Source organism: Trichechus manatus, unplaced genomic scaffold, assembly GCF_000243295.1.
Source record: "Trichechus manatus latirostris isolate Lorelei unplaced genomic scaffold, TriManLat1.0 scaffold00035, whole genome shotgun sequence".
NCBI lineage: Eukaryota > Metazoa > Chordata > Mammalia > Sirenia > Trichechidae > Trichechus > Trichechus manatus.
The window spans coordinates 996,817-1,005,983 of NW_004443971.1; the positions used below are offsets into that span (position 1 = coordinate 996,817).

At 36.8% G+C, this 9,167-nt stretch overlaps 1 pseudogene; it reads right to left on the reverse strand.

Moving 5' to 3' along the window:
• Window positions 1–2,507: 2,507 nt before the first annotated feature.
• On the reverse strand, window positions 2,508–3,617 carry LOC101355770 (olfactory receptor 4F6-like; annotated as a pseudogene).
• Window positions 3,618–9,167: the final 5,550 nt, after the last annotated feature.

The window sequence follows — 9,167 nt, forward strand, 5'->3', positions numbered from 1 at the left end:
TTTTGCTTTCCATTGCATCCCACATAACTCTCTGTGTCTCTTCATTTTTCTTTGTTCTTTTTTCTGAGTTTTCCTCAAACAGATTTGTATCTAAGTGTTTGTCTTCAATTCCACTGTTCCTGTCTTCCACCGTTTAAAATCTGCTCTGCAGCCCTTCTATGACACTGTCCATTTCTGAAATATTGTTGTTTACTTTTGGTATTTCTAATTGTTTATTTGTATAATTTCTAGTTGTGAAGTTAATTTGGCATTTTGTTCCTGCTTTATTTTCCTGAATTCTTCCTATTATTTTTCTGTATTTTTCAGGAATTTGTCTGCTTTTTCCATGAATTTGTTTTCTTTTTCCTTATTTTTGTCTGCTTTTTGCTTCAACTCTTGGGTAATTCTGAGTTAGAGATTTGAACTCCCTATCAGGTTGTTCTAGTGCCTTTTCTTCTACTAGAAAGTCATCTGGTGTTTTATTTTGGAATCCTACTGGAACCATCCTTTCCTGTTTTTATAAATGTTTGGATATTGTCTGCTGTCTTTGGGCCATTCAGTACTTATTTTTCTCATTTATTGTTTGTAGATTTGTTTGTTTTGTCTTTTTTTTAAATTTGGCTACATCTGAGCAGGCATGCTGTGTGGTCTTTGTTGTTTCCGCATCTGTGGGCATGATACTTTTCACCTCCTCCAACTGGCAGGGTCAGTCACTCAGATATGGTACAGCAGGGCAGGTCTAGCTGAAGAGGAGTTACTGGGATGGGTTGTTTGTGGCACTCACTACAGCCACCAGGGCGGGTTGGGAATCAGCGCAGGGCAGGTTCTGTTACACCATGCTTGTGCTGCTTGGTGGTGTGACGTTAAGTGCATGCTGCAGGTAGGCAGAATGTAGGGGGGAGATTATTATGTTTGGAGCTAAGATGGATATGGGAGAGAAAAGAGAGGAACATGAGCCGAAAACAGACAAACAAATGAAAAGAGTGCCTGGGTAGCTTGCCGTTGTAGTGGAGAGATGAGAGACTATGAAATGGAGAAAAACAAAAAGGGGATAAGAGGAAAAAAAGAGAAGAAAAGAATGAATAAATGAAAATCAGAAAGGAAAAAGAACAGCAAATCTGCCAGGAATCCCACTGTTGCTGCTACAAGGTTTGGGGAAGTTGTTCTCAGGTGTTGCAGTACAGCATGGCTAGAAGGCATAGAGGTATTCAGCACCAGGTATTCAGGGAATAGGAATAGAAGGAAGGTATAGAGAGATGAGAAACTGAGTAATGAAGAAAGACAAAAAGGGAAAAAGAGGGAAAAGAAAACAAAAGAAATTAAAAAAAAACACATGGAAAGCCCCCCTGCAAAAAAAAGAGAAAAGAAAACCCACAAAAAAAGAAATGTCCTCAGGGATCTCTCTGCGCATCTGTGCAAGCCAAGGGGGTAGGTCCCAAGCCGTGCAACACTGCCTGGCCATAACGGGCTCCCAGTTCAAGAAAAGGAAAAGAAAACAAACAAACAATTCAAAACAAACAAACCAAGAAAAGCCCTGGGATCCCACCGGTGCAGTAGCCCAGACTGGGAAGCAGTTCCACACTTGAACGGAGCTCTGCTGCCCCTCAGGAAGAAGCAAAGACGGCGCATGGAGGCAGGTATTTGAGCTAAAGGAGGAGGTGGTGAGAAGTAAGGAAGAAATCAAAAGAGGTGGAAAAAAGCAACACCAGCAGCCAATAAATGGCACTCAGAGAGCCAGCCAGTGTGGGTGGGTGGAATCCAAGCAGCTGATGCTTCCAGGACAAGAGACTGTGGTTGTGGGAAGCAGAGGAGGCCAAGTGGGGGTGAAGAAGTGTAGGGGATGGGAAAGCGTATAGCACAAATTACTGGTTGTTTTGTCTCCCGATGGAAGCTCTGTGAAGCTGCTTTCTCGTACTCCATATTTGCTGTTCTTCGATAGGAGTCCGAGATGGCAGATCCGCACTGCATTAGCTGATATAGGACCTCTTCATGAGTCTCTCCTCGCTCTCCATTCTCTATGAGTTTTCTCACTACATTTGGTGCTTGGCCGAGTTCTTTATCTCTTCATTTGATGTTTTAGGGTTTCAGGATTGCTGTTTTCTCTGTTTGGCTTAGTTTTTTGGATCTTTGCTGTGGAGGGACTGCATGGTGCTTCTGCCTATAGCGCCATTTTGCCAAAAGTCCTTGTTCTGGATTTTTTAAAAACTTTTCAGCATTATCTGTGGACTATTAAATATATAAACCACACAAAAAGATTGTGTGCTTTCAATCCTTGAAAGTCTGAAAATACATAGAAACAACCTAATAAATTAGTAAATAAATGTGTAATTAAATAAATCATTAACTTTGGATAAAACAATCTGATATATTTTCCTCCTGAATTTAAACAAGTAACATACTTGATTCAATAAGATGGTCTATACATGAAACACTTGAACTATCAGGTAAGTTCTTAATTTTGCATAATTATTTAAGTATTTGTGTTACTTGAAATGGTTTGAAAATACACAAAGTAAATTGTACTTTACTTAGATCTTTCTCAAACTCAGGAACTGACTACTCGGTCTCCTCATTGTCATCTTTGTGTCCTTGTTCCTCAATGTGTAGATGGCAGGATTCAAGACAGGTGTAATCAAAAAGTCTAAAATGGCAAGAAACTTATCCACTGGTACCTTGGAAAATGGCCATACTAGATAAAGATCCAAGGTCCAAAGAACAAAACTACCATAGTGATGTGAGCTGACAAGGCAGAGAGGGCCTTGGATAGACCACCTGAAGAGCATTTCCATACAGTTAACAGGATGAAGATACAGGAGAAAATCAATAAGAACGTTCCCATATAAATGAACCCCTGTTGGCGGTAACTAGGAACTCCAGTTTGTAGGTGTCTATGCAGGCAAGTTTGATAAACTGAGGTAGGTCACAGTAAAAGCTATCTATCTCATTAGGGCAACAAAGAGGCAAATGGCTGACAAAAGCTAGCTGAGCCGCTGTGTGAATGAGATCAATAACCCAAGCACCAACCAGAAGCCAAATGCACAGTCATGGACTCTTGATACTCAGATAGTGAAGGGGCTTACATATGGCCACATAAGGGTCTAAGGCCATGGCTATGAGCAGCACCATCTCAGATCCACCCAGGACATGAAGTACAAAAATCTGGATGACACATCCCTGGAATGATATGGTGTTTTACCCAGAGTACAGGTCAGAGATCATCTTAGGAACTGTTAAGGTAGAAAGACACAAATCAATAAATGAGAAGTTGTCTAACAGGAAGTACATAGGGGAATTCAAAGAAAGTCAAAAGTCACTGTAACCGCAACCAGGGGTTACCCAGAACAATTGTTACATAAAACACCGTAGAGAAGGTAAGGAGGAAATGCTGCACTGGTCTAGAGGTAAAAAGTCCCAGGAACACAAATTCAGACACCTCAGAGTAATTTGCTTCATATATTGACTTTGTCTGTTGTTGCCTAAAAAGACACAAACCAATGAATGAAAGTTTGGCTAACAGGAAGTACATGGGGGATGTAAATGAAGGTCAAAAGTCACTGGAAACACAACAAGGAGGTTTCCTAGAACAATTGATACATCTAAAGTGGTAGAGCAGGTAATAAGGAAGTGCTGCATTGGTCTAGAGGTAGAAAGTCCCAGGAACACAAATGCAGATGCCGCAGAATAGTTTGTCTTAGTATCGATTTGTCTGTGTTACCTGAAAGGAACAAAATAAAACACTATAAAGGATGAACCAGTGCTGTTGAAGGAACCAAAAACCATTTGGTTTCAAATTTTGATATTAAAGAAATATGTTCACCAACAACCACAAAATTTTCTGAAAGAGAAATTCATTAATTTACTCATTTTTAAGAATTGTTCACTGAGGAACTACCTTGAATACCTTCTATGAACCAAGTATTGTGTCACATTCTGGGATGAAACATACTCTGCCTTTATATTGTTTGCTGTCTACTGGTGAAGCTAGATATTAAAAACTATTCATGTAACTTCATATAATGAGATGAGTATAAAGGAGATAAGTGTGAACAAAAAGAACAAAGTGCTATGAGAACAATAAGAGCTCATAACAATGTCACTTGCCCAGGTCTGGAAGATGGTGGTTGTGCTAAGATCTAAATGATGAATAGAAGTTAATTAATTGAGGAAGAGGGTGAAGAGTAATATAAGTAGAGGAAGTAGCATGGAGAAAACCCAGAAGCATGAAGAACCAGAACAATTTGGAATAAATAAATGAAGATCAGTATGGGCTTGGACAGAAAACCCGTAGATACCATATTGGCAAAAAGTAAAGTGAGTTCCTGACCTTATGACCTTAATAAAAATGAATGTTGAATGAACATTTAAATACAAATAAAAGACAGAAATGGAAGAAAATTTAGGTTTTTTTTTAGGTAGTCTGTTGTATGAGAAAAATCTTTCTACACATACCTCCATATGCAAAAAACATACAGTAAAAACTGGCAGTCTTCAGTATAAAAAGTGTAAGTCTTTTATATACACATTTTTTACAGTAAAAAAAAGAAATGTTTAATACAACAATGAAAATCCAATTTAAAAATCAACAAAAGTCATAAAGACTATGGACAAAATAAGAAATCCAAATAGTCAAAAACATGAAGAACATGAAGAACACATAAACAAGCTAGTAGGCAAATAAATGTAAACAAAATGATACTGGGTTGCTATTATGTTTGTAGAAAATTGTTAACATTTAAAATAAACAAATAACATATCATGGATGAGGCTGTGATGAAACATAAACTCTCATAGCCTGCAATTCAGAGAACAAATTATTGTGTCTTCTCCAGAACACAGTTTTAAAACACATATGAAATATTAAAAAATGCCACACGACTAAGAATTCTATTACAAGACATTTTTCTTAAGTAAATAAAACCAGATAAGCTAATGCATTTACTTATTGGGGAAAATATTGCATCACTTTTTATAGAAAGGTAAAAACTTAAACTCCAACCATGAGGAAATAAATTAATCATGGTACATCAATTGAGAAGGCATTCAACCTTACTTATATGTAGAAAAACAATATCACAGAAAAATGTTCATAATGAATCTTTAATTTAAAAAAACAGCTTACAAAAATTTATAGAAGATTTATTTAAAAAAAATAAACCTAGAAAATAGAAATAAAAGATAAGTAAAAAAAATAGTTTATCTCTGGACTTACATGTATTTATATTTAAACCATACGGAATTGCCATTTTAATAGGTCAAAAATGGACAAATAACGTCAATTTTACAGGGTTCATTCTAATAATTTATTTTTCCTTACAAGATTTTTTAAACTGCCTACCCCTTTAGCAACAAACAACAACAGCATCCCTTTAGCAAACAAACATTGTTGATTAGTGTTCCACACCTGAATTAGATACCCTTGTTTCCCCGTATGCACTGCCATCACCAAGCTTTTGTATAGGCTCAAGGCCACTAACAACTATTTTTTTCTCACTTTTTCACCACTCACTGTGCCACTCCGTACCATATCTGAGCTCCAGGTTGGGCAAAACTGCACTGCCCAGCAGGAGAGCAGCATAAGCTGATGGAAGCACCAGGGATCCAATAGAGTTAAGAATAGACTTGAGAGCAGCCAGAGACCAGGTAAAAGTAGTCATCCTGAGGATTATGGACATGCAGTGGGTTTGTAGTCAAAAGGAAGCCCTACAGGGGTGATGTTAGAGGGTCCCATCAGAAGGACTGTGGATGGAGAATTTTATTATAGCCAATAACTGGGGAAAAAATAAGAGAGAATTGAGCAAGAGAGAATGGGACAATCACTGAAGTGAATGACAATGGATACTACTTACAAGGAGTAGTCAGCTGGTTTCATCAAGAATATTTTCATCATGCTTTAAGGGATTTTAAAAACTGCATATTCTAAATTGTAAGATATACATTAAGTATGGTCACAACTACAGAAATTGAAAGAATTGTTTTAAATACTAAGAAATAATATATTAAAAATAAATGTCACATCACTTTGAATTATGAAAAAAGTAATTTTGTTGCTTCCTTCTTTTATTTTTCAAACATTCAAAAATTCTTAATTAAATTTCGATTGTCTCTCATTGATACTATTCAATGGGTGGAAAAAAAGCAATATTATTATCAGGTAGGAATATAGATGATCATACTTAAAATACACATTAGTGTTCTAACTCCAAATGAGGAGTTTCAATGAAAATGTATAGAAAAAGTACACAAACTAGTAACCCAGAGTTAAAAAAATACAAATGACAATAAACTCATTTAAAGACATGTACTTCTGAATCATTAAGAAAATGTAATTTTAATCCCAGATTTTTTGTTTTGTTTTGTTTTTATTCTTTTTTTCTTAATATATTGGCAAAGACAATAAAGAAAAGATTAATCCCAGTGTGTGCAAGGAAATCAATAAACTTTATGAATGCTTAGATGGATGGCTGGACGGATGGATGACCTGATGATAATATTATATTGGTATATAATGTTTTACCCTATGTTTTTGACCCTGCACATACAATGGTTAGAAGCCCTGGTGGTGCAGTGGTTAAGCACCTGGCTGCTAACCAAAAGTCTGGTAGTTTGAACCCAAGCAGCTCTGCAGGAGAAAGATGTGGCAGTCTACTTCCTTAAAGATTACATCCTTGGAAACCCTATGAGGTAGCTCTACTCTTTCCTACAGGGTTTCTAAGTTGGGATGGACTCAATGGCTATGAGGGTTATACAATGACTAAAATGTCAATCAAAAATGTTCTGAGCATCTGGAAAAGTGAGTTAATCCCTCACAACCATCCTTTCATTTTATGCAAAGCCAAAAGAGTGGATCCAACAAATATAAGGGAGATTCATCTGAAGAATAACATGAAACCAGAAATGAGTTTTGAGGCACAAATGCATATCCTAATTTAACTACTTTTGATTAGAAGTAGTGATGAAGCAGACTTAATAGCATTTCCCACAGAATAGCATACAGCAGTAAGTTAGAAAAGACACAGACTTAACAAGTGTGCCCACCTGTTGCAACCCTGGTTCCACTGGCTAAACCACATGTCTTTCAGAGGCTGAGATCCACAGGGAGTGGGGCTGGACTTCTGAGTACTGATACTGAAGTTCCCTTCAGGCACTTCCCTATCCAGGCCTGTTCTCCTCTGTTCTTTATTGGCAAAATCTTTGCTTAATAAATATCTGTTTCCCAATTATTTTCTTTGGGACTAAATACCCTTCATTATGTCTCAGATTTCTCCACATGTTTAATTCTTATTTTTCCATTCATCCCTGAATCCAAACAGTTCAGGGAACTTCCCATACCTTACACTTTAAAACACACTCCGCCGCAGCTCCGAACTACATGGCTTGCTTCTAGTTAACCTTTTGATACTCAATGAAGCAGGAACAGAAACTGCTGCAGCAGCAGAAGTTATATGGCCCTTGGTTGCAATGCACAGCAATGGCCTTGTGGTAATCAAGAACTACTCAGTTATCTTGAACATACTATGTTCTTTCCTTCATCTGTCAAACTACGTCTAACATGATATGCATTTACCTTCATGTCCTTCTATTGATACCTACAAGTATCTCAGTGCACACTTCTCTGGATAAACTATTAATAATGCTGGCTATTTCTGTAGATGAAAATTGGCGCTTTCAAAGAAAAAGTGAAATGGTCAAAAATTAAGCAGAAAATTGTTTATTATCCAGTTATTTTAAACCATTGATCATTTTTTCCTGCTAATCCTGATTTGTTAAAAATGATCAAAACATTTACGAAGGTGTACATAATCTGTGGACTCCACTTCCTGTGATGTCTTTGTTATTATTCCTTCATCTTTATAATACAGGTGAGAGTTAATTGAAATAGATAAAATATTTTTCAACGATGCACTCCTCCCAATATTTCTAAACCTAACTCAAGGCACACTTATGTATATTGGCAGTGGCGGATTAACCAGTAAGCAAGGTACACACGGGCTTAATCATGTTTACTTAAACTAATCTGTAGTGCACAGTTTCACCTGTTTTTCACCGCATCAAATGAAATTGTGCACTACAGATTAGTAAACACAAGTAAGCCCACACATACCTTGCTTATTGGGTAACGCATCCCTGTCTATTGGTATTCCCTACATCTTCCAGTTGAGACAGTCTCTTGGAAAATTAAAGTAAAAAAAATCAGTGTTTTTATTTTAAAGCCACTGACTCTGAAAACTTTGAAGTCACTAAAGAATATATTCTTAGGGATTTTTATCTGACTTGTTTGTGTATTTTATAAGTCTTCGTAAAGATGTTTCTTTTTAATGCATTCTTTATCACTAATGAATCTGTGATATACCCAGTTATAGCCAAATATAGTGCTTCACTCCCTTCATGATATGTTACAAGTACAAAATAAATATATGTCAACAGCTTGAATTCAATGCAAAAATAGTGAAGAAACTCTGAAAATTCTATAATAAATTTTCATTTTTCTTATGGTTTCTTATGTTTTCAACCAAAGAGACCTCAGTGTCTGTTCATCCACAGTAATTCCATGAGAATAAGAAGAAATAAAACATATTACAAAGGAGCACAGTGTGACCCTGGTAGTGAGGAGACAGGGCCACTGAAAAATCAAATGTTAGGGTATCTCTGTTTTCTCCACATTCCACTACTGATCCCATTCTCACTGGCTCTGACTTGTTCCAACAAGATGTTGTGACCACCAGCCAAGCTCTGATGACTTTCTACAAACCAACCCCCCTGTGAAAGTATAGATACCGCTCTAAGCATTTTGCATCCATTGACAATGTGAACTGCAAATGCCTTCCTTTACTCATGGATAATGAGGTTGATAAGGCACTAAAGTATAACTAACTCATCTAAAATATATATTTCTATCATGTGTGAATAATGCTCATAACACATTTTTTAAAAAAATATCCACAGGAGTGTTTGCTGGACCTGAAATGACTGGTGAAACATTACTCTTTCTCATTCCTTCTCCAATCCTATGTCTGCTCATCTGCCAAGCATGAAATCCAGAATATCTCTAGAGTGACATTTAGGTTTTCATGTAGTTTCAAGGGCAAGGTAATAATATCAAGCGTGATGTAGAAACTGAAGGACTGTGATGAAATCCCCTTGAACAAAAACATGCATCTGACCCAAAGTATGGGAAGTAGAGGGAAAGG